Source organism: Limulus polyphemus, unplaced genomic scaffold (assembly GCF_000517525.1).
Source record: "Limulus polyphemus unplaced genomic scaffold, Limulus_polyphemus-2.1.2 Scaffold1005, whole genome shotgun sequence".
Classification (NCBI taxonomy): domain Eukaryota; kingdom Metazoa; phylum Arthropoda; class Merostomata; order Xiphosura; family Limulidae; genus Limulus; species Limulus polyphemus.
In genome coordinates, this window is record NW_013666615.1 from 253,100 (window position 1) to 263,488 (window position 10,389).

At 31.9% G+C, this 10,389-nt stretch overlaps 2 long non-coding RNA genes across 3 annotated transcripts in view; both read right to left on the reverse strand.

Annotated features, from left to right (window-relative positions):
• Positions 1-1,943: 1,943 nt before the first annotated feature.
• Positions 1,944-9,853, reverse strand: LOC111086302. 2 transcript variants are annotated; one of them, XR_002611028.1, is made up of 3 exons: positions 7,305-9,851; positions 5,837-6,068; positions 1,944-3,666 (listed from the first exon to the last, which is right to left on the reverse strand). It is a non-coding gene; the product is annotated as an uncharacterized LOC111086302 (long non-coding RNA). The 2 variants fall into 2 exon arrangements; XR_002611027.1 differs by having other exon boundaries at positions 5,837-9,853.
• A 443-nt stretch (positions 9,854-10,296) lies between these two features.
• LOC111086303 overlaps positions 10,297-10,389 on the reverse strand; it is a 6,780-nt gene continuing 6,687 nt past the window's right edge. The window contains exon 3 of the long non-coding RNA XR_002611029.1: positions 10,297-10,381. This is a non-coding gene — a long non-coding RNA (uncharacterized LOC111086303). The remainder of the gene's footprint in view (positions 10,382-10,389) is intronic.

A 10,389-nucleotide genomic window follows, 5' to 3' on the forward strand; every position in this document is an offset into this window, starting at 1 on the left:
CCAAATATAGTGTACTTGGAATACTATTATTATACACTTTTCTAATTCTTGAAGATTCCTAAGGTACTAGAAAAATTATGTAGCTCAATAATATAATGTAATACTAATGTCTAACAACAAATACAATGATAATCATGCTTCGCTAGCTTGTAAAAGGCGTCCTCACCATAAGAATAATTTCCTGCTTGGTCAACGTCTATTTTTGATGGTTGCTTGTAGACTGTTGATATGTATTAAAATTTTGAGACGTTCAATTTGTTTTCTTCAGTGTGTTCTGATAATTATGTTGTCGTTTTTTTTTCTAATTTATATATGGAAGTTGATGTTTGAAGTTACGCACAAAGCTACACAATGGGCTATCTGTGCTCTGCCCACAACGGGTATCGAAACCCGGTTTCTAGCGTTGTAAGTCCGCAGCAATACCGCTGTGCCACTGGGGGGCATATATGGAAGTACCTAATGTAAGCCATTGTTTCTTTTTACATCCCTTTTTCCAGTTAAATTGGGTTAATTCTACTTGATAAGTTTCTCCCAGAAGACAATTTTATATATTTTAAAATGGTTTTATTTAATAAAATTTCTCTAAGCAAAATAATAATTTCTACAATGTTTATAACATTTCTTCCACCAGTTTGAAATATGTTGACGTTGGTTACTTGCAGCGTTTTACGTTTCAGTAATTTCGAATTCATTAATTCAAATCTAACTTCACTACTACCATCCCAGTTTGCCCCTGAAGAAGAAAGATCCACCTTTCGAAAGCGCTCGGGTTATAGGGTTTTTATTCATTTCTATCAAGACTTCTTGAACCTACGTGTTTTTCTACCATCATGAATCTAAAATAAACGATATTATTGTCTGATATGAGGTATTAAAATACTGATGTGGAATGGTATTAAGATACACTTATGATAAGAAATTACCAAAGTTTCCTGAAACATAGCGGTCTTAAACACGGGCAAGAAAATGCGACTGTTTGGAGCTTTTCACGTTTAGGGTACCTCGTATTGGCGAGTTAAAATCGGAAGTAAAATTAAAATACATTCAAGATTTTTACCTCTAGTTTTTCAAAACTTGAATCTCACAACAGTACATGTCCTCCTGAAAAACCTATCTAATGCAAACTGTTAAATAATTTGATTTCTCTGCTTGCTATACAAACCTATGTAGAGTAATCTGTTAAATAATTTGATTTATCTGCTTGCTATACAAACCTACGTAGAGTAACCTGTTAAATAATTTAGTTTCTCTGCTTGCTATACAAACCTATGTAGAGTAATCTGTTAAATAATTTGATTTATCTGCTTGCTATACAAACCCATGTAGAGTAACCTGTTAAATAATTTAATTTCTCTGCTCACTATACGAAGAAGACTGGCACTGTTCTAAAGACCCTGAGGTATAAAGTTTACGAAGAAACTTTATGGAGTAATATAAACATTACATTTTAATTTGGTATGAATTCTAGACTCTACTAAGCAATTAGAATTTTAAAAAGTAATAGACAATTACTTCCATCAAGTAAAGTTTGTGTACGTTGTACATATCTACGTGCACACCGAGCTTTCGCCAATGTACCACAGCATTCTCGGAGCAACTAACTGATAACACATGCCGTTGAAGAGCATGTTGGTAAACTAATAAATTCTACAAAATGAGTGTAAAAGATGGTATTTAAATATGGTTTTATGTGCCATAAGTACAGTGAATTTAGATTTATTTGAAGATATAGAAGTTAATAATAAAGCTAAATTCTAAAATGGAAACCATTTTTTTTAAAAAACGTCACTAATTCTGCATGCAAAGTTTTAAATTGTTTTAAACACCATGACAGCTTCAAAATATGGTCTGGTAAAATTCCATTAAGAGCTTTTAAATTACTTATTAATTTTCAGTATAAAATATAGTCACTACAATAAAAAAAAAGGTGCATAACAATGATGTAATTGTTTTGAACAGTTAATGCAGATTCTTAAGGACTTTATTGACAATATGAAGTACAACGCAGTGTCAGAACATTGGAAGGATACAAAATTCCTATCACTCATTCAATATCATGATAATGCATCACACTATCTTTATAAAATCACATGTAGTTGATTAGAAAGTGTACCATAAAATAGTATGGTAACACTAGCACCCAAATTCCCAAGATTATTACCTTGCATATAAACTATACTTCAACATTATGTAATGGCACTGAGGTATGAAAAAAATATTTGAAGTACCCATATAGCCCAGTATTGGGTACTTGTTTGTCTTTTAATTGATACTATAAATACAAGCATCTTATTCATTATTAAGAACTGAAGCAACTTAATATTTGGTTACTAAAGGAGGTATAAACTAATCAAAGTACTGAATTGTGATGATAAATCACTGAACAATAAATCAACACAGATATAAGTACTTCCAGTACAATAAGTAGATTTAAATCAGTGCCTTAAGTAGTTAACCTGGCCCAAATATTGGTATAAAACTTGTTAGAATCAAAGGATGCTTAAAATGTAAAAGCATAATATACATTTTTGTGGATTTAACAATGCTTGAAATGTATAAACTCACCTAACTGTTTATTTAAATAATAAAGTTAAATAATGTGTGGCTCTTAAGTGGATCCAACTGAAATACAGACTCAAATACTGGGATTTCGTGAAACTAAAAAACTATGAACGTAGAGCCATGCACATCTTTTTTATTTAAAAAACAGAATCAAGCACTTTTTTTTTAGTAGGTCTAACAAACCCATGAATATAGAACTATACACAGTTCAGAAACAAGCAGTGTTCTTTAAAGCACTTCTTCTGTGGATTTAACAAAACTGTGTGAATGTAGGACCAAGCACTGTAGTGTTATGATTCTTAAGATTACCAAGAAAGTAGAACCATGAACAGTTAGATTTTTTTGGATCTAACCATATTAAGAATGGAGATACATGCTCAGTTCTTTATTGGATCTAACAATACTAAAAATGTAGAACTGTGAACAGTTCTTTTGTAGATCTAAAACAAATATTATGAATGGAAATTGATGAACCATTCTTATGTAGATCTAACAATATTAAGAATGCAGATCCATGCACAGTTCTTTTGTATAACTAACAATACTAAGAATGTAGACCCATGAATAGTTTTATTATGGATATAACAATGTTGGGAATGTGGAATCATGCACAGTTCTTTTGTAGATCTAACAATATTAAAAATTCAGAACCAAGCATAGATTTTGGGTGGATTAACAACTCTTAGGATTTAATTATAAAAAAGCACAGTTTTTTGTAGATGAAATACTACTAGGAATGCAGAACCAGGGACAATCCTTTTGTAGATTTAACAATACTAAGAACACACGATCCTGGACACTCTTTTTGTAGCTCTAACTAACTAATAATGTAAAATTACCAACAATCATTCTGTAGATTTAACATCTATTAGAATTTATAACCATGCACAGTTCTTTTGTGGAGGTTTCGACTGTTCGGCCAAAGAAATGATTTGTTGCATACATCACAATAATATTTCTTTCTCTGTGGTCGATGAATGTTCATGTGGTTGAGCAGACTACTTTTTTGGGCGTAGTCTAACCCACAAATCGGGCATACTAAATCTCGTCTGAAAATGGTCTGTTCTGAGCGACGAGGGCGACCAAGTCTGCCGGATCTAAGACCTAAAATAAAATAAAATATTTTTTTACAATATTCTACCACAAACAACGGACATTTTTTGTAATTCGGGTGTTTGTTTCAATAAAGTAAAATTTGTTTTTGTTATAGGATGCCAAGTAATAGATCTTGATGATTTACATCATTCTGAAACGTAAAGTGTAGGAATATATTTGAATACTTATAAGACACAACCAAATGTAACTTGTATATTACTGGAGGAGATAAAGCAAAAGCTTTTTAAAGCTAAAAAACATAAAATAATACTAATAAAATTAGAGTACATAAACATGATTAAAATACTTTTAAGGCATTTGTTTTTGTTGATGCTTTATTTAAACATTCTAAAGGTACGATACGAAATCAAGTGCTAAATATTAATAAAAACAAGTTATCAGTCGCGACCATGTAAAGATCAAAAGGTACGACTCTCAACCATGTACAGAGAGTTGAAAGAAAAAGCCATCCAGGGTCAGTTACTGATACATGAAAGTTCAACTGGAAACTTCCATAAACGTTAATTACATTATACAGAAACAATGAAACACTTATCACAGGGAGTTAATTATTCGCCAAAGAAATCACAGCTCATTTGACTTTCTCCATGATTATTGAGTTTGTATAAAACATGTACATTTAACTATTACTATGAAATATCATATTTGGCTTAGTTTACCAAACTGCGTGTAATTCGTTTAAAAACCTGCATGGACTCAAGACACGAAAATGGTAAGCCTTAAATTTTATTTGATTGAAAACGTAAAAATGTTGGAGAAAATTTAACTCTATATGTTCTTGAAAATTAAATAGTGCACAATATAACAAGTAAAGCAGGCAACAATTCGTTATCTACATGAATTGAGTTGTTTTATCATAATTCTAACCTTTTCCAAACCTTAGATAAATAATCCTTGAAAAGTTGTACAGGAACAGGAAAGGTAGCGGATTCTTAGATTCTGTTCCACAAACAAAGAAAAGACTCTTTTGTTTATTCAACCACGTTTTTTATCGGTGGCACATAGTAAAATGTGTTTATTTTGCTCACGTTTCACCATGTTTACCTGGTATCATCAGGTTAGATGCAATAACATATGAGTGAATCAAAATATCAGTTTTTTTTTATTAAACAGTTAGGTTAAAACTTCTTACTATATCTCACCCGATGATGCCAGATAAACCTGGTGAAAAGTTATAAACAAAATAAACAAATTTTACTATGTACAACCGATAAAAAAATTGTGTGAATTTAAAAAACAACAAAAAACATAGTTCTTTCTAATATTTAATTCATGTTTTATTTACTGTTTCAGATATTTGCGCAAAGCTAAACAGGAGCTATCTGCGCTAGCCGTTTCTAATTTTGATATGATAGGCTAAAGGGTATGGAGATAGTCTTCAATATCTATTGGCAACCCCAATCGAATAATGGGATTTGACTGTCTCTTATATAACGCAACCAAGGCTCTAAAGTGTGGAGTGTGATTTTTGTTGCTAGGGGACGAGAGACATAAATCCTACAGTCTACAGATCTACAGTCAAACAGTGAAAAGAGGAATACATTGGGTCAGTTTCAGAGTGTCTCTGCTTGGCTTACAAACCGGTTGTATACAAAAGACGTAAGTGGCGTACTAAAACTTTAATTTCTACGTTTACTTTTCTTACTTTCATTTCTTGTGAGGTTTTCTTTGCACATGCTCACACACGTTAAACGAGAGTATACTTCAGACGTTAGGTATACTACCATATACACGTTTGTGATTATCTTATGTACGCCACATCATTTAGCAATTTTGTTCTTTCTTTTTGCAAACAATATTTAATTCACCGTTATTATTCATATTTACTAATGTTCAAATCATAGAACTAAACCTATTGAAAATTGACGACGAAAACTAAACACTTGCTGACTAAACTGAACTTTGTATCAGGGCATACAATTGGTGAGCATTGTTAGCGTTTTGTGTCAACCGGTTTGTTAATAATCTATGAACAAATACACTGTTGGTAAAAGTGTAGGTTTTAATAAAACCCAAATAACAAACTTCCTGCCGAATATGTTATGATTCACAAAGAAATGAAATAGAATTGATTCCAATACATTCTTTGATTAAAGTATAATACATCCTTGCCCTCATGATGGCAAACAAAACAACTTAATGAACAAAAAATAATAACCATCATCAAAACACTCGATGAACGTTCCTTTTGTGAGCATTTCTACTATTGGACCATAAGAAGGTTTTGAAACAGATGTCACAGTAAAATTTCTTCCTCTGAGGTCTATGAATTCCCATGTGTTGGATCAAGTTAGACTTGCTTGAATATCTCTTCTTACATATAGGACACACCAGTCCAGAGCCGATTACACTGTTGTTTTGTGGCGATGCTGTCTGATGCACGAAATAACCTAAAAATAAACATGTATGACATAAAAGTTATAAACAACTCATCACTCTCCAGTCACAGCTACTTGTTAACTATCGTTCAAAATAACAAAAAATGGTTAAATGAAAAGGTAGGTAGGTACATTGACTATCAAACGATTTTAAAAAAGTTTAAATGATGTTTAATTTCATACAACTTAACGAACACAGATTTTGTAACCTACAAGGAAAAGAAAAAATAAGCTGGCTGAAACGATTACCACTGATAACACGTGAGTAAAGAAACATTTAACCAACTCCGAAGTTGCACAATTCTAATTATTTGATATTAATAATACATTGCTAAGATGTATGGTAATGTTGTTGGAAAGAATAAGAAGTTTGACATGAAAAACCTGAACTGTAATATGATAAATAGCTTATTGTAAGCTAACTGCGCATTCAAGTAATTAATCTAAAGCTACATAGAATAAGAAGTTTGACATGAAAAACCTGAACTGTAATATGATAAATAGCTTAACGTAAGCTAACTGTGCATTGAAGTAATTAACCTAAAGCTACATAGAATAAGTTTGACATGAAAAACCTGAACTGTAATATGATAAATAGCTTATTGTAAGCTAACTCTGCATTCAAGTAAATAATCTAAAGCTACATAGAATAAGAAGTTTTATCTAAATGTTTGATAACAAATTATAATTTGATTCACAAGTAAGCACTTGGCTAAAACCTAATGTGCACCAATGACAAGTCAATTTTGTAACTTTCACAAGTAAGCACTTGGCTAAAACCTATGTGCACCAATGACAATCAATTTTGTAACTTGTTACACATTTTTAGAATATACAAATAACTGAAAAAATATTTTAATCTTAGCTTTTTTTTTTATTCATTATAGGGTATATTTGAGTGAGGACTGCCCTAGGAAACAGAGACATGCCCAATTACAATCTCCTAGTCTCTTTTAAGTCAAAAACAGGCATAAAATTATCCTTTCTCATCAGTATGTTTACTGTACTAAAGAAAGATAACGCCAACAACTATTTTATCAGAAAATAAGTTCCTAAATGAAATAGCGTTCCATGGCTGATCTTCGTACATAATTTGTTGTATTGAAGATTTGAGGAACAATCAACAAAACACCAAGATAGAGAAACAACAAAGTTTTCATTCATTGGTTTTTATTAATGTTTAAAAGATCTGATTGATGTATCTAATCATGACAAAGCAAAGCTGTACAGACATGAAGAAGTACTTACTGTTTGTATAATAATTCCTACATTAACACATGAAACGAAATAGCTAAACAGGCGAGTTGAAACTGCAATCAAAACAATTCCTTTTTTGTTTAAATTACACTATTTTGGTTATATAATGGAAGGTACTATCACAGATATATATAATAATAATAATACACGCTGCATTAAAACCCTTCTTGTAATAAACAACATCATACACAAAATATATCCCACAATACTTCACAATTTAAAACAAAACATTTACAAATTTAGTGTTTATCTAATGCACTCACATTCAACGTGTCGAGAAAACTTCCTGTTAAAACACGCATAACGTGATCTCTTACGAGCTACATAATCGGTATTACAAAATTATATTTCTAAAGTTTACTGCTTAAAGAAAAAGAAGAAAAAACTATATGACAAAAATTAGTTTCTGCAAATTATGAAAAAGAACAAAAAGCATATAAGAAGACACCTTCTGGGGGGGGGGGCACATCATAACTTATAAAAACAATTACACTTTCTAGATTGTGACATTTCTCCAATAAATGCAAAATTGTGACATTATTATAGCCTGAAACACATTAATACAATCACCAGAATATCTAAGACACATTTATCAATTCCAAATTAGAATCTATTGAGAATAAATATAGTTTTGCACTTCAATTTACATAAAATATTGTAAAGTTTATCGTTTTAAAACACGTCATACAAGACTGCGCAAGTTTTGTACTATTTCCACAAAAAGATTAGTTGTGATACAAGTAGTTCATATCTAACTCCACAGAAAGGCATATTAAAAATTATTGATATAATACTTTTATATTAGTCTACAAGTAAAAACGACTTAGAACTCCAGAAAAAATGTTTATTTTACCAACGTACTGGTTTGTACTAGTCGTATAGTGGTAAAACGTTTAACCCATAAGTCGTGGGTAAACAAACTCAGTTTGTTATTAAGCCTAAAGCTACCTAATGGGCTATCTATTCCCACCACGAGTATCGAAACCTGATTTTTGGCGGTGTGGGCCCTCAAACTTACCGCTGAGCTATTGAGGGACACAAGATGAAATACAGGTAAAGTTTTTCTGGAGCTTAAGTCATTTTTAGTTGTAGAATTATTTCCTTACTCCAGACATATAACTTGATGTTACTTTTGTTTGTTATAAGAATAACATAGTATAAAAATACAAGAGTATCGTTGGTAAGTTAGTTGACTTTAAGACAAACTGGAAGGAGTGTCAGTTGTTGAGTAATGAAACACCTAGGTTATACACACAGCTGTAGCTTCTAGAGATGATGCAATTAACGTTTGTAATTCTGCCTGGTTTACTGGTTGCGAAACATATTTCGGTCTTATGCATCAGTGATGGGTCTCTCTTTCGTATTTTTTTGTACTTTACATTAGTGTATGAAATATTGTACTAAATTTACTATGTTTAATTTCGATGTCGCATTTTAAGGCACTGCTAAGTGTATAACGACTAGTTGATAAAGCAAAACAGAAAAAATCGAAGTATAAATATATGTTTCACAACTGCTAAATGTAATAAAGTTATCTTTGCCTCGTGAAATGCAAGAAACGTCAAAGTTTATCTTCACGTACAATAATAAACGTGTATGTGGTAAGAATCGCATAATGGAGACTTCAAGTAACACGGAAAGTGGAAAAAATCAACATCTACATAACACACACACACAAATATTATTTTTAAAATGGCTTTAGGCCTACATGGAAGTGAGTTTTTGCACAAAGCTACACAATAGGCTAACTGCGCTGTCTGCCGCACGGATCGAATCCTCGTTTTTAGCGTTATAAACCCTAAAGATTACCGCTGAGCCAACGATGGACTACTACACGGAAGTAAAACTTGTCAATTTTTTAAAATTTAACTATAATTTAATAATGTTCAATTGATTTAAAAATTAGCAGCCATGGACGAAAACTATTATATAGATATATTCAGGTAATTACACAGAATTGGCGGAGAGAAAAGAGTTTTTATATATTTATTAATTACAAACATTTAAATACATATTTTTCTAGTAAAATTCAAAGCATCCACGAATAAGGAAGGATTCGTTTATTTCGAGACTATGTTTCGTGAATGGGAAGAAAGCAAAGATTCGTAATAACTATATTATTATAATATACCAATACTTGTATGTTTAAACTCCATTTATGATGTGTACTCTTCGTACAGGAAACATTCACAGTGAAATAATATGCTCGAATTTTCATCAAGTTTCATAATGCAGTTTTCGTCTTTTACCATATCCACAACAGTAGCATCATTCCAATATTTTGCCAGATAAATCGTCATGCTTTACATAAAATTCTGTAGAAGTACTAAATGTTCAGTAAAAAAACATACAGTGATGACCAGTCAACATATTTTAAAACATGCGTTAAATTTCAATTATTTAACTTGAGATACTTTGGGCTATGTGGTTAGGGAACCCAACTCACAATCTGCGGATCGCTCGTTTGGATCCCCGTCCCACCAAACATGCTCGCCTTTTCAGCTGTGGAGGCGTTTTAATGTTACGATCAATCCCACTGTTTGTTGGTAAAAGAGGAGCCCAAGATTTGGCGGTGTATGGTGATGAGTACCTGCCTTCCCACTAGTCTTTCACTCGTAAATTAGGGACGGCTAGCGCAGATAGCCCTCGTGAAGCTTTGCACGAAATTCAAAACAAACCAAACCTGGATATACTTTTTAAATGTAGCTTGTTATATTTGTATGTATTCACTGTTCCTAGAGAACTACGAGGCTTTATTTCAAAGCGTAGGAAATTATATTCTATATCCTGACTTTACGGCCAAGTCATTGATTCCAGGGTCAAGATACAACTGTCACCTAGTTTTTAAAAAGAATATTCTGTATTCTGACTATTCGGCCAAGTCGTAGATCCCAAGGTTAAGGTTAACTGTCACCTAGTTTTTAAAAGAATATTCTGTATTCTGACTATTCGGCCAAGTCGTAGATCCCAAGGTTAAGGTTAACTGTCACCTAGTTTTTAAAAAGAATATTCTATATTCTGACTATTCGGTCAAGTCGTAGATCCCAAGGTTAAGATACAACTGTCACCTAGTTTT